Raw genomic sequence first — 25,858 nt, forward strand, 5'->3', positions numbered from 1 at the left:
GCGGTGACCGTACGTACATACCCCAACCAGAAGCCATGGATTACAGGCAACATCCGCACTGAGCTAAAGACTAGACTGCTGCTTTCAAGGAGCGGGACTCTAACCCAGAAGCTTATAAGAAATCCCGCTATGCCCTCCGACGAACAATCAAACAGGCAATGCATCAATATGGGACTAAGATCGAATTGTACTACACCGGCTCTGATGCTCGTCGGATGTGGCAGGGCTTTCAAACCATTACAGACTACAAAGGAAAGCAAAGCCGAGAGCTGCCCAGTGACACTTCTAAGCTTGCTTCGAAACAAATAACACTGAAACATGCATGAGAGCACCAGCTGTTCCAGGAAGACTGTGATCATGTTCTCCGCAGCCAATGTGAGTAGACCTTCAAAAAGGGCAACATTCACAAGGCCGCAGGGCCAGACGGATTACCAGGACATGTACTGTGAGCATGCGCTGACCAACTGGCAAGTGTCTTCAATGACATTTTCAACCTCTCCCTGTCTGAGTCTGTAGTACCAACAAATTTTAAGCAGACCACCATAGTCCCTGTGCCCAAGAACATTAAGGTAACCTGCCTAAATGACTTCCGACCCGTAGCACTCACGTCTGTAGCCATGAAGTGCTTTGAAAGGCTGGTCATGGCTCACATCAACACCTTTATCCCAGAAACCCTAGACCCACTGCAATTTGCATACCGCCAACAGATCGACGGATGATGCAATCTCTATTGCATTCCACACTGCCCTTTCCCACCTGGACAGAAGGAACACCTTCAATTGAAGTCGGAAGTTTACATACACTTAGGTTGGAGCCATTAAATCTCGTTTTTCAACCACTCCACAAATTCCTTGTTAACAAACTATAGTTTTGACAAGTCGGTTAGGACATCTACTTCGTGCATGACACAAGTAATTTTTCCAACATATTGTTTACAGACAGATTATTTCACTTATCATTCACTGTAGCACAATTACAGTGGGTCAGAAATGTACATACACTAAGTTGACTGTGCCTTTAAACAGCTTGGAAAATTCTAGAAAATGATGTCATGCCTTTAGAAGCTTCTGAAAGGCCAATTGACATCAATTGAGTCAATTGGAGGTGTATCTGTGGATGTATTTCAAGGCCTACCTTCAAACTCAGTGCCTCTTTGCTTGACATCATGGGAAAATCAAAAGAAATCAGCCAAGATCTCAGAAAACAATTGTAGACCTCCACAAGTCTGGTTCATCCTTGGGAGCAACTTCCAAATGCCTGAAGGTACCACGTTCATCTGTACAAACAGTACGCAAGTATAAACACCATGGGACCACGCAGCCGTCATAACGCTCAGGAAGGAGACGCGTTCTGTCTCCTAGAGATGAACGTACTTTGGGGTGAAAAGTGCAAATCAATCCCAGAACAACAGCAAAGGACCCTGTGAAGATGCTGGAGGAAACAGGTACAAAAGTATCTTTATCCACATTAAAACGAGTCCTATACCGACATAACCTGAAAGGCCGCTCAGCAAGGAAGAAGCCACTGCTCCAAAACCGCCATAAAATAGCCAGACTACAGTTTGCAACTGCACATGGGGACAAAGATCATACTTTTTGGAGAAATGTCCTCTGGTCTGATGAAACAAAAATAGAACTGTTTGGGAAGAACACCATCTCAAATGTGAAGCACGGGGGTGGCAGCATCATGTTGTGGGGGTGCTTTGCTGCAGGAGGGACTGGTGTCCTTCACCAAACAGATGGCATCATGAGGGAGGGAAATTATGTGGATATATTGAAGCAACATCTTAAGACATCAGTCAGGAAGTTAAAGCTTTGTTGCAAATGGGTCTTCAAAATGGACAATGACCCCAAGCATACTTCCAAAGTTGTGGCAAAATGGCTTAAGGACAACAAAGTCAAGGTTTTGGAGTAAAGCCCTGACCTCAATCCCATAGAACATTTGTTGGCAGAACTGAAAAAGCGTGTGCGAGCAAGGAGGCCTACAAACCTGACTCAGTTACACCAGCTCTGTCAGGAGGAATGGGCCAAAATTCACCCAACTTATTGTGGGAAGCTTGTGGAAGGCTAGTTAAATACTTTAAAGGCAATCCTACCAAATACTAATTGAGTGTATGTAAACTTCTGACCCACTGGGAATGTGATGAAAGAAATAAAAACTGAAATAAATCATTCTCTCTACTATTATTCTGACATTTCAAATTCTTAAAATAAAGTATTTATTCTAACTGACCTAAGACAGGGATTTTTACTAGGATTAAATGTCAGGAATTGTACAAAACTGAGTTTTAATGTATTTGGCTAAGGTGTATGTAAACTTTCGCGTTCAGCTGTATGTGAGAATGCTGTTCATTGACTACAGCTCAGCGTTCAACACCATAGTGCTGTCAAAGCTCGACAATAAACTAGAGACCCTGAGACTAAACACCTCCCTCTGCAACTGGATTTCCTGACGGGCCGCCCCCAGGTGTTAAGGGTAGGTAACAGCACATCCACAATGCTGATCCTCAACACAGGGGCCTCTCATGGGTGCGTGCTGAGTCCCTTCCTGTACTCCCTGTTCACTCAGGACTGCACAGCCAGGCACGACACCAACACCATCATTAAGTTTGCCAATGACACAACAGTGGTAGGCCTAATCCCTGACAACGACGAGAGGAGCCTATAGGAGGAGGTCAGAGACATGACCGTGTGGTTCCAGGACAACAACCTCTCCCTCAACGTGATCGAGACAAAGGAGATGATTGTGGACAACAGGAAAAAGAGGACCGAGCACTCCCCCATTCTCATCGAAGTGGCTGTAGTGGAGCATGTTGAGAGCTTCAAGTACCTTGGTGTCCACATCACCAACAAACTAACATGGTCCAAGCACAAAAAGACAGTCGTGAAGAGTTCACAACAAAACCTATTCCCCCTCAGGAGACTGAAAAGATTTGGCATGGGTCCTCAGATCCTCAAAAGGTTCTACAGCTGCACCATCGAGAGCATCCTGACTGGTTGCATCACTGCCTGGTATGGTAACTGCTTGGCCTCCGACAGCAAGGCACTACAGAGGCTATTGCGTACGGCCCAGCACATCACTGGGGCCAAGCTTCCTGCCATCCAGGACCTCTATACCAGGCGGTGTCAGAGGAAGGCCCTAAAAATTGTCAAAGACTCCAGCCACCCTTTTCATAGACTGTTCTCTCTGCTCTCCGCACGGCAAGCGGTTCCAGAGTGCCAAGCCCAGGTCCAAGAGGCTTCTAAACAGCTTCTACCCACAATCCATAAGCCATAAGACTCAAATGGCTACCCAGACTATTGACATTGCCCCTCCCCCCCTTTTTTTACACCGCTGCTACTCTCTGTTGTTATCATCTATGCATAGTCACTTTAATAACTCTATCTACATGTACATATTACCTCAATTACCTTGACTAACCGGTGCCCCCACACATTGACTCTGTACCGGCTCCCTCCTGTATATAGTCTCGCTATTGTTATTTTACTGCTGCTCTTAAATTACTAGTTACTTTTATTTCTTATTGTTATTCATATATATATTTTGAATTGCATTGTTGGTTAGTTAGGGGCTCGTAAGTTAGCATTTCACCTGTTGTATTCGGAGCACGTGACTAATAAAATGTGACTTGATTTTAAGGTGCTGGGGGCAAAAGGCAAAAACTCTTCAAATGTTGATCTTTGGTTGCGTTGACAATCAAACACAATTCAATATCAATAACTATCATTACATTCTAAGCACAGCTTGAAACCCTAGGCCTAATGATTTGTCTATTTTTAGTTGAATTCTGGGTTGAATTTAAGCAATAGCTGTCCTTGGCAAATGCTATAGGCTTAAATGGCTTCATTGATGATGAGTGATAAACTATGGTCACGCTTTATTTGCTCTGTTAAACCTTCCCTTTGGAATGACTTCGATAGCAACAGTGAATCTATTTTGTTTTTAAGTCGAGATCTCTCAACAATCGTTCTCAAGAGGGCACATTGGTAATAGTATCGCGGAAAACTACAAACTCTGTTATGCACATGCTCTGTATAAGCCTTGAACCTGTACATTTCCACTGTCTGTTTGTTTCATGTAAGAAGAAGCCAGTGTTTTTCCTCTCTTGTTTTGAGTAACTTAGTCATGCGGCCAAAGACAAAGGGCCATTTGAGAAGTGTTGCCAACTCATTTTCAGGGGAAGTTGCTAGAGGCAGGTAGATTTATTGCTAAAAGTTACTAAATGACGTTGTGACGTCATTACGTAGATTACACAATAACGTTACTCAAACTGACTGGCCATCTCGGTGAAAAATATGATTTGACATTTGTTAGTTTATTATCACATATTTTTATTTGTAAAAGTAATATAAACACAACACATTTGATATGATCAGATATTTTTATTTTTAAACACAACACATTGAAATATTGAACAATTACACATTACAAACTATTGAACAATTACATTTGATATATTTATTTTTTAAACTAGTAAACCTACACATTCTGAACAATTATAGTTTTAAGCAGTGTATTGGTAGTTAGTTAACATGCAAACTAACTGATCAACAATTATAGGTACAAGCTAATAACAAGGTATATATGCTATCTTTTTGAACAAGCAACTTAACTCAAATAATGATGTGTGCACCATGCATCTCTCTCCAGCTCTCTCCAGGTTGTTGTGCTGCTTGGCTGTCTCAATGGTTCAATGGCTCAATGGTTTCCTCCAGATATTGCCACTGTTCTCGCTCACACTGCAGTACACACTGCCACCATCAGCTGTGTGTCTCTACCAGTTCCAGAAAGTCCACTCCTTGCATACGTACTGTAAATATGATGAATCAAAGATTGGCAAGGAAATCCTCTTCCTCTATACTGTCCAACTACATTGTCATGGAGCTGGAACCAGCAGAAGAGGATGGAGTGGCCTAAAAGCTGTATGTTGCTGTGGTGCCAAACTGCTGCAGGACTTCACCTGGTAGTTTATGCTGGTAACAGGTATCACCAGCCAGCTTCAGTCCATATCGCACCAGGAGTATGGAGTTGAGTGTGCAGTGACATTCTATTTCTTAACTTTGACTTAACCACACTCATTTGGCTGAACAGCCGTTCAACCTCCTCATTTGAGTGTGGCAAGGAGAGGGCAGTGAGTGCAGCTTTGCACAGTTCTTCAAATGGATTTGACCCGGAAGAGTCCATGTAGTTATTCACTTCACTCCAAAACTCGACTGTATTTTCAGTTGAGTCCCACCTAAACAAATGGATGTTTCTCCATTTGGAAACAATTTTATCAATTGTTTGGGACTAGTACCCCAGTAGCTCAGCTACTTTAATAATTTCAGTGGTGCCTTTATTGTACTTTAGCTTTTCCTTAACACTGAACAAGGCCATGTTTCGCAAGGCGTCTAGGTTGTCTGGGATCCTTGCTTGCAGCTCCTTGCTTAAAGCAACAATGTAGTTGATGCACTGTCTCCGAATGACCTTTTCGTCCTCTGGCGCAAGACTAAGTTGGACACCGTGCTCTCGAAAAGGTACCCAAGGCATGGTGATGGACTGAGATGTCCATCAATGGCATCCTTCAGGACATCAATTTTTGCCATAGGGTTGACTACTAGGCTGCAAATTAATTTTAAGAGGTGTACCAGATTGTCCAAAAGCTTGACAGGATCTGTTTGCTCTCCCTCAGCTGACTTCACTACAACTTGTACGTCGGACAGGATTGATTTCAAGAATGTCAGGTAGACATAGTTGGTCTTGTCCATGTACATGGCGTGGAGCACATCCACCATGTAGCAATGCTCACTGGCCTTGGTCAACTCAAAGTCAACTCAAACCCAGCGTTGCTGGAGCAGACAGGACTGGCAAAAAGTGCTCTTCACTGACGAGGAATGAGCGTTACACCGAGGCCTGTACTGTGGAGCGGGATCGATTTGGAGGTGGAGGGTCCGTCATGGTCTGGGGCGGTGTGTCACAGCATCATTCGACTGAGCTTGCTGTCATTGCAGGCAATCTCAACGCTGTTCATTACAGGGAAGACATCCTCCTCCCTCATGTGGTACCCTTCCTGCAGGCTCATCCTGACATGACAATGCCACCAGCCATACTGCTCGTTCTGTGTGTGATTTCCTGCAAGACAGGAATGTCAGTGTTCTTCCATGGCCTGCGAAGAGCACGGATCTCAATCCCACGTCTGGGACCTGTTGGATCAGAGGGTGAAGGCTAGGGCCATTCCCCCCAGAAATGTCCGGGAACTTGCAGGTGCCTTGGTGGAAGAGTGGGGTAACATCTTACAGCAAGAACTGGTAAGTCTGGTGCAGTTCATGAGGAGGAGATGCACTGCAGTACTTAATGCAGCTGGTGGCCACACCAGATACTGACTGTTACTTTTGATTTTTACCCCCCCTTTGTTCAGGGACACATTATTCCATTTCTGTTAGTCACATGTCTGTGGAACTTGTTCAGTTTGTCTCAGTTGTTCAATCTTGTTATGTTCATACAAATATTTACACATGTTAATTTTGCTGAAAATAAACGCAGTTGAGAGTGAGAGGACATTTATTTTTTTGCTGAGTTTATATATACATCTACACAATCCCTTCGCATTAACCATCGATATATTTTCACAAATGTCATACTTCAAAGTCTTAAGAAATTACATAGTAGTAGAAAAAAACTACTGTATGTCAGATTATGAAACCCACCCAAATCAAAGATAAAATTTGATGACAGTTGCCTTGATGACAGCTTTGCACACTCTTGGCATTCTCTAAACCATCTTCATGAGGTAGTCACCTGGAATGCATTTCAATTAACAGGTCTGCCAGGTTAAAAGTTAATATATGGAATTAATGCGTTTGAGCCAATCAGTTGTGTTGTGACAGGTAGGGGTAGTATACAGAAGATAGCCCTATTTAGTAAAAGACCAAGTCCATAAGATTGTAAGAACAGCTCAAATAAGCAAAGAGAAATGACAGTCCATCATTACTTCAAGACATGAAGGTAAGACAATGCGGAACATTTCAAGAACTTTGAAAGTTTCTTTGAGTGCAGTTGCAAAAAACATCAAGCGCTATGATGAAACTGGCTCTCATGAGGACCGCCACAGGAAAGGAAGTCCCAGAGTTACCACTGCTGCAGAGGTCAAGTTCATTAGAGTTAACTGCACCTCAGATTGCAGCCCAAATATATGCTTCACAATTAACACACACATCTCAACATAAACTGCTCAGAGGAGACTGCTTGAATCAGGCCTGCATGGTCAAATTGCTGCAAAGAAACCACTACTAAAGGACATCAATAATAAGAAGAGACTAGATTGGACCAAGAAACACGAGTAATGGACATTAGACCAGTGGAAATCTGTCCTTTGGTCTGATGAGTCCAAATTTGAGATTTTTGGTTTGAAACTCTGTGTCTTTGTGAGATGCAGAGTAGGTAAACAGATGATCTCAGCATGTGTGGTTCCCACCGTCAAGCATGGAGGAGGAGGTGTGATGGTGGGGGGGGGGCTTGGAAAAGCGTTCCTCATGAAGCTGGTTGAGAGAACTACATGATTCCATTTGTGTTATTCCAAACCCTTGAATGAGTCGGTGTGTTCAAACTTTTGAGTGCTAGTGTATATGTGAAATTAAATTAAACAGTAATGTATGTTAATGTTAATCCTATGCTAGTGCTAATGATAGCAATAGTTTAATATGTTCAATATGTGTCACGTTCTGACCTTAGTTCCTTTTTTATGTCTTTATTTTAGTTTGGTCAGGGCGTGAGTTGGGGTGGGCATTCTATATTGTTTTTCTATGTTTTGTTCTGTTGTTAGATTTCTATGTGTTTGGCCTAGTATGGTTGTCAATCAGAGGCAGGTGTCAGTCGTTGTCTCTGATTGGGAGCCATATTTAGGTAGCCTGTTTTCTATTGTGTTTGTGGATGGTTGTTTCCTGGGTTTGTGTCACCATTCAGGACTGTTTTGGTTTTGGTTTTCATTCACTTTGATATTTTTGTATTTTGTAGCATTCAGTTTATTATTAAAATATGACAAACACTTACCACGCTGCATATTGGTTCGATCCTTGCTACTCCTCTTCAGACGAAGAGGAAAACCGTTCCAATATGCTGTGATCTGTAGAGATAATATATTAGACAGCATGTGTCAAAGTGATTGATGAGCTATTTTTAGTGTCATGTGTTTATACCCTTTTATGGTCATCCTGCTCGGATTTTCTCACGCTATCGAGTGAGTGTTTATGTAACATGATAGCGCAGCTGTTCCTTTGAAGTAAAGCAAATGTTTGCAATAAAAATGTCCTGGTGATAATGTGTCGTGACCTTGTTGAACTGTTGAATGTGTTTGAACATTTGAAACAGTTGGGATTTTATGTAGTGTGTGGGGGAGGCCTGAGTTTGAAAAGTTTAAACATTTGGGAATTTTTGTAGTGAACTTATGGAGTTAGCTTGTGAGCCCCTTGTATATGAATAAGTAATTTCTGGGGTAGGTCTGTCTGAGTATAAGTAAGTGTTAGACTAGTCCTGTGCCATGTCTAACACAGATAAACTATAGAAAACATGTCTCCTAGACCAATTCTAGGTGTATTGTGTCCTTCATGTCTGGGACACAATAACAAAACCATCTTAAGCCATTTTCTGCAAATGATGGTGGAAAATAAGTATTTGGTCAATAACAAAAGTTTATCTCAATACTTTGTTATATACCCTTTGTTGGCAATGACAGAGGTCAAACGTTTTCTGTAAGTCTTCACAAGGTTTTCACACACTGTTGCTGGTATTTTGGCCCATTCCTCCATGCAGATCTCCTCTAGAGCAGTGATGTTTTGGGGCTGTTGCTGGGCAACATGGACTTTCAACTCCCTCCAAAGATTTTCTATGGGGTTGAGATCTGGAGACTGGCTAGGCCACTCCAGGACCTTGAAATGCTTCTTACGAAGCCACTCCTTCGTTGCCCGGGCGGTGTGTTTGGGATCATTGTCATGCTGAAAGACCCAGCCACGTTTCATCTTCAATGCCCTTGCTGATGGTAGGCTTTGTTACTTTGGTCCCAGCTCTCTGCAGGTCATTCACTTGGTCCCCCCGTGTGGTTCTGGGATTTTTGCTCACCGTTCTTGTGATCTTTTTGACCCCACGGGGTGAGATTTTGCGTGGAGCCCCAGATCGAGGGAGATTATCAGTGGTCTTGTATGTCTTCCATTTCCTAATAATTGCTCCCACAGTTGATTTTTTCAAACCAAGCTGCTTACCTATTGCAGATTCAGTCATCCCAGCCTGGTGCAGGTCTACAATTTTGTTTCTGGTGTCCTTTGACAGCTCTTTGGTCTTGGCCATAGTGGAGTTTGGAGTGTGACTGTTTGAGGTTGTGGACAGGCGTCTTTTATACTGATAACAAGTTCAAACAGGTGCCATTAATACAGGTAACGAGTGGAGGACAGAGGAGCCTCTTAAAGAAGAAGTTACAGGTCTGTGAGAGCCAGAAATCTTGCTTGTTTGTAGGTGACCAAAAACGTATTTTCCACCATAATTTGCAAATAAATTCTTTAAAAATCCTACAATGTGATTTTCTGGATTTTGTTTCTAATTTTGTCTGTCATAGTTGAAGTGTACCTATGAAGAAAATTACAGGCCTCTCTCATCTTTTTAAGTGGGAGAACTTGCACATATGGTGGCTGACTAAACTTTTTTGCCCCACTGTATATATATATATATATATATATATATATATATATTATTTAAGAATGAATGTATTAAAAATGAAGGCTATTTATCCATTGAGCAGTAGCTATTGTTTTTTTTCATACTGTAGACAATAACTTCTGCCCTCTTAGGTTCTATTTGACCCTCTTATTATATCAAAACCTCTCAGACTAGAAACTATGATTAGAAACTTTGGCCAACTATGTTCAAACTAGGATTTGAAACGATAATGAGAAACTATGAGAAACTATGATCAAAAACTACGAACAACTATCAAGCCATGTATGTGTGTGTGTGAGTGATGATCTATTATTTAATTGTGTAATATCTCTCTCTCTCTCTCTCTCTCAATGTATAACATTTCCCTCAATGTATACCAAAGTAACAAATGTTTAACAATGTTTCAATGTTTTGTATTGCAACAGTTATGAAAGACAATGACATCCAATTATTAGGGAATTATTAATATAATGTGTTACATAGTGTGCATCTGTGATAACTTTATGTAATAGATCCTCTCTCTCCCTCTCTCAGGCTACGAAAAATACAAAAGACATGACACTGACTCCTGAGTGTTGAACTTTTGCCCCCTCTATAGCCACCCTGGTTATTATATGACCCTGATGATCATCTATAGTATGAAAGTTGGAACATCTTGAATAACAATAAGGGGCACACGTACTCTTAAATGTCCACTCAGCACAGCCCTCGGAGCATGGTTCCTCTCTAATTTTGTTTCTAGGTTTATGACTTCTAGGGAGTGTTTCCTAGATGCTGTGCTTCGGCATATGCATTGATGGGTCTTATATTTCTAGACGGGGTAACTGTAAAACACTTTGTGACAACTGCTGATGCAAAAAGGGGTTTCAAGAAATACATTTGTTTGATTGACAGATTTGTATTATTATAAAAAGTGTCACGCCCTGATCTATTTCACCTGTCCCTGTGATTGTCTCCACCCCCTCCAGGTGTCGCTTATTTTCCCCAGTGTATTTATCCCCGTGTTTCCTGTCTCTCTTTGCCAGTTCATCTTGTATGTCAACCAGCGTGTTTTTTTCCCCGTACTCCTTTTCTATTCTCTTTTGCTAGTCTTCCCGGATTTGACCACTGCCTGACTCGACTTCTTTCCCGCCTGCCTGATAACCCTGCATGCCCTGACCTTGAATCTGCCTGCCCTTCGGGTACCTATTGGACTCTGAACTGGTTTTGACCACCTTTTTCCTGTACACGACCATTCTCTTGCCTACCCCTTTTGGGATTAATAAACATTGTAAAACTCCAACCATCTGCCTCTTGTGTCTGTATCTGGGTCTCGCCTTGTGCCTTGATAAAAAGAATAACAATATTATTATAATCATTATTATTATTATGTTACAGGTGAGACCTACCCAAATGTTCAAACACATTCAGCATTTCAACAAGGTCACAACACATCAATCACCAAGACATTTTTATTACAAACACTTGCTTTACTTCAAAGTAACAGCTGCAATATCATGTAATATAAGCAATCACTTGATAGCGTGAGAACATCTGGACAGAATGACCACAAAAAGGCATAAACACGACACTTAAAAGAGCTCATCAATCACTTTTTGCCACATTCAAACCTCAGGCCACCCCCATTCACCACATAAATTCCCAACTGTTTCAAATGTCCTAACACATTCAACAGTTCAACATCAATCACATCACATCACATCAATCACCAGGACATTTTTATTGCAAACAATTGCTTTCCTTCAAAGGAACAGCTTGCATTATCATGTCTGCTAAACAATCACTCGATGACATCTACTATATTCTCGCATTGTCTTTTAACAGTTTCACTCAATTCATTCTAATTAAAAATAATAATGACACACCACTCTCTAGTCATTAGTTTGCGCAAATTGCACTGTTTTGTCTACATAACCTGGTTCAAGCATTCATGACATCACCCTGAAGAACGCACAGTGATGCCAAAACATTGGTGATTTACCCAATAAATTACGGTGAGTTTATACATAGAGTGTGCGACTCTCTTTGTTTTTATAGAAGCATTTATAATGAACATAAAGTTAGGATTATCTACTTTACATAGGTTACACATCGGCATCCATTTGATTTATATTTCTCTGTATTGCCAACTAAACTTTTTGGTTTTCTGTAAATCACTTGTATTACTGGGACATCAACGTCATGTTTACTATAACTATAATTGGAAAAATAACAAATTAATTTGCTGTTGACAGTGGGGTGTCAAGAAATAAAACTTACAGTGCAGATGACTGGAGTGAAATACTTCAAACAGTACTTAATGATGGGTAATGGTCGATAACCGATCATGTCTTCCATATTATCGTACAGACGGTCTGCACCTGTGGAGTAAACATATCAACAGGGACTCAAAATAACAGCAGTCAATAAAAGTGTTTGGTCAGTTGGTCTGTCAAATACCCAGTTGGTCTGTCAAAAACCAAGGTAAACATTCTCAAACCACCAAGTGACAGACAGGTTTAAACAATTGCAGATTAGAAAACCTGGAAAACAGCTCTAACCAGGGTTTCCCAAACTCGGTCCTGGGCCCCCAACAGCTGATTCAAATAACCAACTCATCATCAAGCTTTTATTATTTGATTCAGTTGTGTAGTGTTATGGCAAAAAACTAAATATGCACCCAGGGGTGGGCCCCAGGACCGGGTTTAGGAAACACTGGTCTAAAGTACCTGTATTTCTTTGTTTAGAAAATCAGAGCTTACGTTATGGCCATTCTTCTGAAAAAGTGGTGAAAAAAATATAAGTAATATGAAAAGAGGACCAGTGTCACGTATACTCTCTCTCTGACGCTCATTATTACACACACCCATCATCATCATTACACGCACCAGCGCCTTATCAGACTCACCTGGACTTCATCACCTTCCTGATTACCTTCCCTATATCTGTCACTTATTTTGAGTTCTTCCCCAGGCATGATTGTTTCTGTTCCAGTGTTTGTCTGTATGCTACCTGTGTTTCTTGTTTTGTTCATTTCGAGAACTAGCTTCCCGAGTCCCAGCCTACACGCTACAGAATAACCCCTCACCAAAGGGGAGCATCAGTGTCTTTAGTTATTTTTGATGTCGGGTCCTCGGCCGGCTTGTTAGGCTTCCATGCCTTAGCTGGCTCGCCTAGTTCCCACGCCTCACCCAGTCTCGATAGGTTCCCGAGCCTCACCCAGTCTCGATTGGGTGAGGCTCCGGAACCTATCGAGACTGGGTGAGGCTCGGGAACCTGTCTCGATAGGTTCCTGAGCATCAGCAGAGGTCACCGGTCCGCTCCTGGTCCCCGGGATCGTCCCTCTGGTCGGCGTCCTGCGGCTAAAGCCATGCGTCAGGGAGGGGGTACGGTCACATATACTCCCTGTCCGGCTCTCTAGGTCATCAGGCTGCTCATTATTACACACACCTGTCACCTGAAATTCAAGACCTTCATGACTCCTAAACAGCTAATCAAAGGGCTACCAAGACCCCTTTTGTATGCTGCTGTTGCTCTGTTTATAATCTATGCATAGTCACTTTAACTCTACCTACATGTACATATTACCTCAATTACCTCGACTAAACGATGTCCCCGCACATTGACTATGTACCGGTGCCCCTTGTATATACCCTCGCTTGCTCTTTAGCTGCTGCTGTTAAATTAGTTGTTACTTTAATTTTCTATTTTTTACTTAACACTTATTTGTATTTATTTTCTTAACTTCTTAAAGCATTGTTGGTTAAGGGCTTGTAAGTAAGCATTTCACTGTAAGGTCTACTACACCTGTTGTATTCGGCGCATGTAACAAATAACTAATAATGATTTCATAACCTTCCCTACATCTGTCACCCCTTAGGTTCCTTCCCAAGGTGTTATTGTTTCTGTTGCAGTGTTCATGTCTGTATGTCTGTTTCTTGTTTTGTTCTATGTTCATTTAGTTATTAAATTCACTCCCTGAACTTGCTTCCCGACTCCCAGCGTACATGTTACAACCATAACCTGTGATGTGAATCATCAAGGACTCAGGACTATAAAGTTCTAACTGCAAAATGTATAGTTTTGAGATAATGATTATTTTTAAGTACCAGATCTCAGAACTGTTTTGTGATGTCCTCCTATTTTCAAGTATATCACCTTACTTATGTACAATTATTTGTTATTGACAACCCAGCATTGTGTGATTGGATTGCATGTAGAACCTTATAGCACCAAGTTAAAAGGTGTTTGCATAGATAGAACTTTTTTCATTTTTTTCATTGTAAATGTACTTTTTCAAAAATCTGACTTATCTCACACGTAAAGGACCACCTAAAGAGCAACTCTATGTAAAATTCTAATTTTTGACCAACATGGTCAGAACCTTATAATCCCAAAGTAACGAGATGTCGTTTCACATCAATGTCCAAAGTGGCAATGTGTGCCAGAGGAACAACTTGGATAATGCCATAAACACCTTGAACAGAAACATCCTGAGGGAAGCTGACCTGCAATTAGGGTTTCTGTGATTGATTATCTGGGGTTGATGGAATGGGGCCAAGCAGGGTCTTTTACAGCACCTTGTTATCAGGGATCCTTGGGATGTTCCTACTCCATTGAAGTTGACATTTAAAATGGTTAAGGTTAGGGTTTAAGGTAGGGACATCCCAAGGATTCCTGGTAGCACTAATTTTACTATTATGTTTTCATAAAACCTACAATGATAGTGGTAACACTTAATAATAACTTACATGAAAATGCCTTCATTAATGTTTGTATTATAATACAAGGTTTAGATAGCTGACTAGACTAACTTACCTAGCAAACTATAACATGGTAGCTGACATGGGCTAATTGGTTGACTATCAGTGACTGACATAACAAGAGGAAAACTGCGGATGCACTACCACGTTTCAAAATGTCACATTGTGTATTCTACTATCTTAACTAACAGTAAGTTGAGACCCCGACTGACATTGAACAAAAGTGGTTGCGGGCCCTAAGAGACACTGGGAGTAGGCCGGGCTAACTCACCATAAACCCAGCTGATACACACTGACTGTAGTATAGCGAAGAGAAGCAGAGTCATCCCACTGCAGGCATAGTAATCAAACAGCTGGAAGATATACAGGCCTCCCTGCAAATAGAGGAGGGGTAGAAAGAGAAAGAAAGTATAAGGTCTTACTGAGCACAACAATAAGACTATAATCTACCTCCAGAGTCTACAAAACACTCAGACAATGATCGTAGGTGTGTCCACCAGCCCAATCGCTTACGGAATAAGTGGAATCAACCAACAATTCTGCGGAACGAGGTGGTATGTTGAAACACAGGGATATGTTGAAACAGATCACTTGGGAGGTACATAATTGATCATATATCTGGTTACTGTCATGATTGATCTAATAACGATGGCCTTGAAATTAAATATTTTATATCCTATTTCCTTATAGAATGGTGACTTCAAAGGACCTCTCACCTCTGTGACCATGACCAGGCCGATGAAGAAGCTACCCGCACTGATGATGATGAGGAGGATTTTACGCCGATGGCCAACCAGGAAGAAGGAGGGATTCATGTCTGAGATAGCTGTCATCAAAGCCTCCAGAGCTACAAACTGAAGGAGAGATGATGGGGAAGTTCAGTGGAAACTCTGTTCTTTGAAATACTAGCTACTTCTTCACAGTTTCACATCCATTAGTTTAGTGATGGTTGTAGCATATATTGTAGGTTATGTAATTATCCTTCACTAAGGAAATATTCCGTAGACCTTCAGGGCCACTCTAACACACCTCACTGTCTAACCCCAGTAGGATTATCATGATGAAGAATAAGATGGCCCAAAGCTGGTGTAATGGCATCATGGCCACGGCACGAGGGTATGCGATGAATGCCAGGCCAGGACCTGTATGCAGCAACACAGGTAAACTCATTACTGAACTCTCAGGGGCAGAGGGAAGAGTTAGATCCTTGAAATGCTAAGACACCTGTCTTGTAACAAAGCAGAACTTACAAGGGTTTGTTAATTTGTTTGTTTGTGCATTTGTTAACTTCATATCTCACTGCTGCAACACTTGACACCTGATTTGGCCACGGTTGAGATGTCTGTCCCTTATTCATAAGCCATGAAGCCCAGACAGAGAAGATAGCAAAACCGGCCACAAAGCTGGTTCCACTGTTCAACAGGCACAGGTACACACATTACCTAAAAAGATATTCACTTCCCTGTTAGTCACAACACGAAGGCATCCAAATGACCTACAATATGGAGATCATCAAACTTTCCAGATACCTTACCATTTCTGCAACCCAACCTCCAAAGAATTATGTGCACAGGGGACGTTTTTGCAGGCAAGAGAAAACGTTCTGCCAGCACATTTTATCTAGCAAGGCACATTTACTGTTTGTGTACATAATTCTTCCACTCACTTGTAACAGTTGTTGTCATATTTGTTGTAGCTGCCAAGAGCAGTCAGGCAGCCGAGGCAGATAGCATAGGAAAAGAAGATTTGTGTTCCAGCATCCATCCACACCTGTGAGACACACCAGAGAGAGACACAATAGTCTTCATAGTTTCACAATTCTTATACACTAGTCTCATCCCAGGGTGTTAGAGGCGAATTCAAATGGTATCTATTTTGACCTTGTATAGTGGCAAGAAAAAGTAAGTGAACCCTTTGGAATTACCTGGATTTCTGCATAAATTGGTCAAAAAATTTGATCTGATCTAAGTCACAACAATAGACAAACATTGTGTGCTTAAACTAATAACACACAAATGATTGTATTTTTCTTGTCTATTTTGAAAACATAATTTAAACATTCACAGTGTAGGTTGTAAAAAGCATAGGAGGAGGAGGAGATTTTACATACAAACATGGAAATAAAAAAGGCTTCTTCTGAGAAATATATGTGAGATATTGTCAAGCCCTGACCATAGAGAGTTGTTTATTCTCTATGTTGGTTGGGGCGTGATAGTGACTAGGGTGTGTCATCTAGGTGATTAATGGTTTATGTTGGCCTGGTATGCTTCCCAATCAGAGACAGCTGTTTATCGTTGTCTCTGATTGGGGATCATATTTAGGCAGCCATTTCCCTTTTGTGTTTTGTGGGATCTTGTCTACAGATAGTTGCCTGTGTGCACACCAGTAGCTTCACGTTTAGTTCGTTCAGTATTTTGGTTGTTTTTGTTCGGTATTAATTTAAATAAAACTAAATGTACACCTACCACGCTGCACCTTTGTCCAATCCTTACGACGATCTTGACACATATATTATATCCAATCACATTCTCAACCTAAAACATAAAAAAACATTTAACTGTGTTTCTTTTTGATGTGGATTAGACTCCTTTCAAATTCACCAGCCCTGATTAATAGGTTATGGTGCCATTCCAACAAGACAGACATTTGTGAATGTTGGAAGACAGGACAATTGTTCTGAATGCACGTGTCATGTCACAGGAAAGACTGTCACTTACTCTATCATGTAATAGCTCATGAATTAGTGTGAGCCAGTGTAATACTGTTGATGTTTAATCCAAGCTTCATCCAATAACTTGAATGAAATGTCTTGTTACTTTAATCCCTTTTCATTTTTGTTAAATCAGGTCAGAAACAGACCAGTCATCCAACAAGCAATCTAAAATGTATCCTGATATTGTTTCAAACTGGTAAAGCAGAGATTAAAATCATGGTTGACTGACTTTTACAAATACAATAGTGCAATATCATTTACAGAAGGAAAAGCCTGCATGTACTGTGCATCTATTGTACCTATTATGGCTAATTGTCTGGCCCTAAATGTCACCCTCAACCAGCACATTCTTGACAAAGGCTCCAGACAGAACCCTTGAGTTTACGTGCTGAATACCAATTTAAATCATATTAACATTTCTTTGGATTACAATGCTACTTTCTCAAGTTTGGATTTTGCAGCTAGGAGTTTTCCTGAGTACATACAACGAACAGACAACGTTTAGTGTACAGTCCCGCCTTTAATGTTTAATACATGTGCAAAAATGTCTAAATACCTGTTTGCTTCGTCATTATGGGGTATTGTGTGTAGATTGATGAAGATTTTTTAACATTTAATACATTTTAGAATTAAGCTGTAATGTAACAAAATGTGGAACATGGGAAAGGATCTGAATACTTTCCTAATGCAGTGTGCATACGCATGCTTCGCGTTATAAATCAGACCCCTCCTGAAACTATGTGTGCGTGAGCGAGTATTAAAACTCAGCCAGAAAAGAAAAACATCATTCACCTTTAATTTTCATAATAACGCCCTCATTTGCTGTACACTTTGGAAGTATTGGAATTATGCCAAGGCACCCACTGGGCACAAACTGCTTAAATCAGCTTGAATAATTAAAAAAATAATAATGGGCAAATATTGTACAATCCAGGTGTCACGCCCTGGCCTTAGTTATCTTTGTTTTCTTTATTATTTTAGTTAGGTCAGGGTGTGACATGGGGGATGTATGTGTTTTTGTATTGTCTAGGGTTTTTTGTATGTTTATGGGGGCAGTGTCTAGTATAGGTGTTTGTATGTCTATGGCTGCCTAGATTGGTTCTCAATTAGAGGCAGCTGTTGTTCATTGTCTCTGATTGAGAGCCATATTTAGGCAGCCATATTCATTGGGTATTTCGTGGGTAATTGTCTATGTCTTGACGTTAGTTGCTTGTGTCTGCACTTTCGTTTTGTAGCTTCACGGTCGTTTGTTGTTTTGTCTAGTTTGTATTAGTGTTCGTGTTCGTGTTCATCTTCTAATAAAAAAGAAGATGCTGCGCCTTGGTCCTCTCTCTCACAATACGAAGACAATCGTGACACCAGGTGTGCAAAGCTCTTAGAGTTACCCAGAAAGACTCACAGCTGTAATCGCTGCCAAAGGTGATTCTAACATGTATTGACTCTAACATGGGTGTGACTACTCATGTAAATGAGATATTTGTGTATTTCATTTTCAATATATTTTCAAACATTTCCCCTTTTTTTTATCACTTTCTCATAATGTGGTTTTGTGTGTAGATGGGTGAGATTATTATTTACTCCATCTTGAATTCAGGCTGTAATACAACAAAATGTGGAATAAGTCAAGGGGTATGAATACCTTCTGAAGGCACTGTATTTGGCCTTGTGTTTTTTGTCCTGCTGAAAGGTGGATTTGTCTCCCAGTGTCTGATGGAAAGCAGACTGAACCAGGTTTTCCTCTAGGACTTTGTCTGTGCTTAGCTCTTTTCCATTTATTTTTATCCTAAAAAAACTCCTTAACCTCTAACGAGCCTCTACCCCGGGTCCGGGAGCACCCCCCACCCCCCCACACACTGATTAGCATAGCTAGCATAGCTTCACAAGTAGATAGTAGCATCTAAATATCATTAAATCACAAGTCCAAGACACCAGATGAAAGATACAGATCTTGTGAATAAAGCCACCATTTCAGATTTTTAAAATGTTTTACAGGGAAGACAAAATATGTAAATCTATTAGCTAAACACGTTAGCAAAATACACCACTATTCTAACTCCATCAGTTTCTTACTCCTTCAGGTGCTATCACCAATTCGGCTCAACTAAGATATTGATAGCCAATAACCTATAAAAAAACCCATCAGATGACAGTCTGATAACATATTCATGGTATAGGATAGTTTTTGTTAGAAAAAAGTGCATATTTCAGGTAGAAATCACAGTTTACAATTGCACCGACCATCACAAATCGACTAGAATTACTAGATAGAGCAACGTGTATGACCAATTTACTCATCATAAAACATTTCATAAAAATAGACAAAGCATAGCAATGGAAAGACCCAGTTCTTGTGATTTCAGACCATATTTCAGATTTTCTAAGCGTTTTTCAGCGAAAACACAATAAATCGATAAGTTAGCATACCACATGTGCAAACGTTACCAGAGCATCGATTCCAGCCAAAGAGCGCTATAACGTAATCACCGCCAAAATATATTAATTTTTTCACTAACCTTCTCAGAATTCTTCCGATGACACTCCTGTAACATCATTTTACAACATACATATACAGTTTGTTCGAAAAGGTGCATATTTAGCCATACAAAACCGTGGTTATACAATGGAAATAGTCACAACTCAAGCCTCAAAATGAGGAACGTCAGCTTTCAGAGTGATCTAGTTTAATCGAAAGCTAATCATATACTTGACTAAAAAATACAGGGTTGACAGGAATCGAAAAACAAATTAGTTCTTAATGCAACCGCTGATTTACATTTTTAAAATTAACCTTACTTTTCAATACAGGGTTCGCCAAGTGAAGCTATACCAAACAAAATGGCGAAATATGCGTTTAAAATATTTCGACAGAACAACGATTTATCATATTAAATATTGTTTACTTTGAGCTGTTCTTCCATCAGATTCTTGGGCAATGTATCCTTTCTATGTTATAAACGTCTTTTGGTCGATAGATGTCCTCTGTCCTTCGAAATATCCACTAACGATCGAACGGGACCCCAAAACGTGTCCAAAGTTTCAGAGTGCACAACAAAGAAATTCCTCAAAATCGCACTAAACGGATATAAATTGCTATAAAACGGTTCAAATTAACTACATTATGATGTTTTTAACAACTATAAAGACTGAAAACATGACCGGAGAAATATTGCTGGTTAGACAAGGATTTGGAATGAGGCAAGTCCGATGTCCTTCACGCTTCAGGCGCGCGACGAGAAAGGGCGGTCCCTATACATTTTGTGGTTTTATAATGGCTGGGATTGTGCAATAGACTCCATTCAAAACGTGATGACGTACAGACACCCAGAGGAAGACGTAGGCAGTGTCGGTTTCTTCATAGCATTCACTGTCGCCTTAAAAACAGACTCCAGATCAGGGGTAAAAATTTCTGAAATCTGACCCCTGTCATGAAAAGTGCTGTAGATATTGTTCTGTACCACTCAGAGACAAAATTCCAACTTCTATAGAAACTAGAAGGTGTTTTCTATCCAATAATAACAATAATATGCATATTGTATGATCAAGAATTTAGCACGAGGCAGTTTAATTTGGAGACCCAAATATGCTAATGCGGAACAGCACCCCCTATAGTTGCAAGAAGTTAATGACAAGCATACACATAACACGATGCAGCCACCACCAAGCTTGAAAATATGAAGAGTGGTACTCAGTGTAACGACCTGGGTGTCGGGGGGGGTGCGAAGTCAAACGCAGGAAACAGCAGAGCTTCAATAAGTTGAGTCTTTAATCCCCAACTGTCCAACACAATGTCCAACACGGACGAACTGGGTGAACATACACGGTTCGGTCCAACGACACGAGCCACAATCCCAGTCCACAAATACAATCTCCACTCCCGAAATCCAAAAGGTTACAAAGTAATAATCCCGCACAAAGACGCCTACGGGCTGGCTGACAAATAAAGCCATACTAATTACCCACTTAACTGAACACAGGTGTAACAAATAAACACATAAGGAGGGGGAGGAAAAAGAGTCAGTGGCAGCTAGTAGGCCGGTGACGACGACCGCCGAGCGCCACCCGAACGGGAAGGAGAGCCTGCCTCGGTTGAAGTCGTGACAGTACCCCCCCTCTGACGCGCGGCTCCCGCAGCGCGCCGACACCGGCCTCGAGGTCGACCCGGAGGACGAGGCGCGGGGCGATCCGGATGGAGGCGATGGAAATCCCTTAACATAGATGGATCCAAAATGTCCTCCACCGGTACCCAGCACCTCTCCTCCGGACCGTACCCCTCCCAGTCCACGAGGTACTGCAGGCCCCTCACCCGGCGTCTCGAGTCCAGAATGGCCCGTATCGTGTACGCCGGGGACCCCTCGATGTCCAGAGGGGGAGGAGGGACCTCCGGCACCTCACCGTCCTGCAGGGGACCAGCTACCACCGGCCTGAGGAGAGACACATGAAACGAGGGGTTAATACGATAATAGGAAGGGAGTTTTAATCGATAACACACCTCGTTTATTCTCCTCAGGACTTTGAAGGGCCCTACACACTGCGGCCTCAGCTTCCGGCAGGGCAAGCGGAGGGGTAGGTTTCGGGTCGAGAGCCAGACCCTTTCCCCCGGTACAAACACGGGAGCCTCACTGCGGTGGCGGTCAGCGCTCCTCTTCTGCCTCCTAGTAGCTTGTTGAAGGGACTCCTGGACGGACCTCCAGGTCTCTTTGGAGCGCTGTACCCACTCCTCCACCGCAGGAGCCTCGGTCTGGCTCGGATGCCATGGTGCCAGGACCGGCTGGTACCCCAACACACACTGAAAGGGGGACACATTAGTAGAGGAGTGGCGTAGTGAGTTCTGGGCCATCTCGGCCCAGGGAATGTATCTCGCCCACTCCCCTGGCCAGTCCTGGCAATAGGACCGCAGAAACCTACCCACCTCCTGGTTCACTCTCTCCACCTGCCCATTACTCTCGGGGTGAAAACCGGAAGTCAAGCTGACCGTGACCCCCAGACGCTCCATGAACGCCCTCCATACTCGGGACGTGAACTGGGGGCCCCGATCAGAAACGATGTCCTCCGGCACCCCGTAGTGCCGGAAGACGTGAGTGAATAAGGCCTCCGCAGTCTGTAGGGCAGTAGGGATACCGGGCAACGGGAGGAGACGACAGGACTTAGAAAACCGATCCACAATTACCAGAACCGTAGTGTTTCCCTGAGAAGGGGGGAGATCGGTCAGGAAGTCCACGGACAGATGAGACCATGGCCGTTGTGGAACGGGGAGGGGTTGCAACTTCCCTCTAGGAAGGTGCCTAGGAGCCTTACTCTGGGCGCATACCGAACAGGAGGAGACATAAACCCTAACATCCCGAGCTAAGGTAGGCCACCAATACCTTCCCCGAAGGCTCCCCACTGTCCTCGTCACCCCAGGGTGACCCGAGGAGGGTAGGACATGAGCCCACCGAATCAGTCGGTCCCGAACACCAAGCGGTACGTACTTACGGCCCGCCGGGCACTGAGGAGGCGCGGGTTCCGCCCGTAACGCCCGCTCGATGTCCGAGTCCACCTCCCATACCACTGGCGCTATCAGCCTCGAGGCGGGGATGATGGGAGTGGGCTCGGTGGTCCTATCCTCCGTGTCGTAAAGGCGAGACAGTGCGTCAGCCTTTACGTTTTGGGAGCCGGGTCTGTAGGACAACGTGAACCTAAACCGGGTGAAAAACATGGCCCACCTTGCCTGACGCGGGTTCAGTCTCCGAGCTGCCCGAATATACTCCAGATTCTGGTGGTCGGTCCAGATGAGAAAGGGGTGTTTAGCCCCCTCAAGCCAGTGTCTCCACACCTTCAGAGCCCTGACCACCGCTAACAACTCCCGATCCCCCACATCATAGTTACGCTCCGCTGCACTGAGCTTACTAGAGAAGAAAGCGCAGGGGCGGAGTTTTGGTGGCGTACCCGAGCGCTGTGATAGCACGGCACCCACCCCAGCCTCGGACGCGTCCACCTCCACTATGAATGCTAAAGAGGGATCCGGATGCGCCAACACGGGAGCATCCGTGAACAGAGCCTTCAACCTGTTGAAAGCTCCGTCCGCCGCCGCTGACCACCGCAACCGCACCGGGCCCCCCTTTAGCAGTGAGGTAATGGGAGCCGCTACCTGACCAAAACCCCGGATAAATCTCCGGTAGTAGTTGGCAAAACCCAAAAACCGCTGCACCTCTTTCACCGTGGTTGGAGTCGGCCAATTACGCACGGCCTTTATGCGGTCACTCTCCACCACCACCCCCGAGGTGGAAATGCGATAACCCAGGAAGGAGACGGCTTGTTTGGAGAACACACACTTCTCAGCCTTGACGTATAGGTCATGCTCCAGCAGTCTGCCAAGCACTTTGCGCACCAGAGATACATGCGCGGCTTGAGTAGTTGAGTAGATCAGAATGTCATCGATATACACAACTACCCCCTGCACGTGCAGGTCCCTGAGAATGTCGTCTACAAAGGATTGGAAAACAGCTGGAGCATTCTTTAACCCATACGGCATGACGCAGTACTCATAATGGCCCGATGTGGTACTAAATGCGGTTTTCCACTCGTCCCCCTCCCGAATACGCACCAGACTGTACGCGCTCCTGAGGTCCAGTTTTGTAAAGAACTGCGCTCCGTGAAATGATTCCACCGCCGAAGCGATGAGAGGTAGTGGGTAACTAAACCCCACTGTGATGGCATTTAGACCTCTATAATCAATACACGGACGCAAACCTCCCTCCTTCTTCTTCACAAAAAAGAAACTCGAGGAGACGGGTGAGATGGAGGGCCGAATGTACCCCTGTCCCAGAGACTCCGCGACATATGTCTCCATAGCCAACGTCTCCTCTTGGGACAAAGGGTACACGTGACTCTTGGGAAGCGCAGCGTTAACCTGGAGATCTATCGCACAATCCCTACCCGGTCGATGTGGTGGTAATTTCGTCGCTTTCTTCTTACAGAAAGCGATTGCCAAATCGGCATACTCGGGGGGAATGCGCACCGTGGAACCCTGGTCTGGACTCTCCACTGACGTGGCACCAATGGAAACTCCCAGACACCTTCCAGAACACTCCTCTGACCACCCCTGGAGAACCCCCTGTCTCCACGAAATATTGGGATTGTGCCGGGCCAACCAGGGAATACCCAGCACCACTGGAAACGCAGGCGAATCAATAATAAAGAGACTGATACGTTCCCTATGATTCCCCTGCGTCACCATGTCCAGGGGAACTGTGGCCTCCCTGACCACCCCTGACCCTAATGGCCGGCTATCTAGGGAGTGCACGGGAAAGGGAGAATCTATCGGCACAAGCGGAACGCCCAACTCTCGGGCGAGTCCGCGATCCATAAAGTTCCCAGCTGCACCTGAATCTACTAGTGCCCTATGCTGGGAAGAGGGGGAAAAATAAAGGAAAAAAATTGAGACAAACATGTGACCAACAGGGGGTTCTGAGTGAGTTTGGTGCTGACTCACCTGGGGTGATCGAGAAGCGTTCTGCCTGACATCTCGACTCCCAGACAGACCCCCCCAGCACCGATCGGCCGTGTGTCCTCTCCGACCACAGCTGGTGCAGGGGAGGCCTCCTCCTCCGGTACCCCTAGGCGCGGCCCCTCCCAATTCCATTGGGATGGGAGCCGGGGCGCTGGGTGGTGGAACGCACAGGACCCTCTCCGAACGCCCGCGGGCAGCCAGCAGATTGTCCAGTCGGATGGACATGTCGATAAGCTCATCCAAAGAAAGAGCGATGTCCCGACACGCTAGCTCCCTGCGGACGTCCTCCCGGAGACTACACCGGTAGTGGTCAATAAGGGCCCTGTCGTTCCACCCTGATCCCGCGGCCAAGGTCCGGAACTCCAGCGCGAAATCCTGTGCGCTCCTCTTCTCCTGCCTAAGATGAAACAGTCTCTCACCCGCCGCTCGGCCCTCTGGGGGGTGGTCGAACACGGCACGAAAGCGACGGGTAAACTCCGGGTAGTGCTCCTTCGCTGAGTCCGGGCCATTCCAGACTGCGTTGGCCCACTCCAGAGCACGACCCGTTAGGCAGGAGACGAGGACACTCACCCTCTCCGCTCCCGAGGGAGTAGGGCGAATAGTGGCCAGGTATAGCTCCAGCTGGAGTAAAAACCCCTGGCACCCTGCCGCCGCTCCATCATAATCCCTCGGGAGCGTAAGACGGAGCGCGCTGGAGCCGGGGGATGAAGAGTCCTGAGGAAGGGGAGCTGAAGGTGGAGAGAGGAGCCCACTCCTCTCCCATCGCTCCATTCTCTCCATCATCTGGTCCATGGCGGATCCGATTCGATGGAGGACGGTGGTGTGGTGGAGAACCCGTTCCTCCATCGATGGGAGAGGGTTGGCTGCTGCTCCTGCTGACTCCATTGCAGGTGCGGGATTCTGTAACGACCTGGGTGTCGGGGGGGGTGCGAAGTCAAACGCAGGAAACAGCAGAGCTTCAATAAGTTGAGTCTTTAATCCCCAACTGTCCAACACAATGTCCAACACGGACGAACTGGGTGAACATACACGGTTCGGTCCAACGACACGAGCCACAATCCCAGTCCACAAATACAATCTCCACTCCCGAAATCCAAAAGGTTACAAAGTAATAATCCCGCACAAAGACGCCTACGGGCTGGCTGACAAATAAAGCCATACTAATTACCCACTTAACTGAACACAGGTGTAACAAATAAACACATAAGGAGGGGGAGGAAAAAGAGTCAG

The 25,858-nt window shown here is 43.9% G+C and overlaps 1 pseudogene; it reads right to left on the bottom strand.

The window, feature by feature from the left end:
* Window positions 1-11,910: 11,910 nt before the first annotated feature.
* LOC139540872 (sodium- and chloride-dependent GABA transporter 2-like) lies at window positions 11,911-25,474 on the bottom strand (annotated as a pseudogene).
* Between the last annotated feature and the right edge of the window lie 384 nt (window positions 25,475-25,858).

The sequence above is a fragment of the Salvelinus alpinus genome, chromosome 2 (assembly GCF_045679555.1).
Source record: "Salvelinus alpinus chromosome 2, SLU_Salpinus.1, whole genome shotgun sequence".
In the NCBI taxonomy this organism is placed as follows: domain Eukaryota; kingdom Metazoa; phylum Chordata; class Actinopteri; order Salmoniformes; family Salmonidae; genus Salvelinus; species Salvelinus alpinus.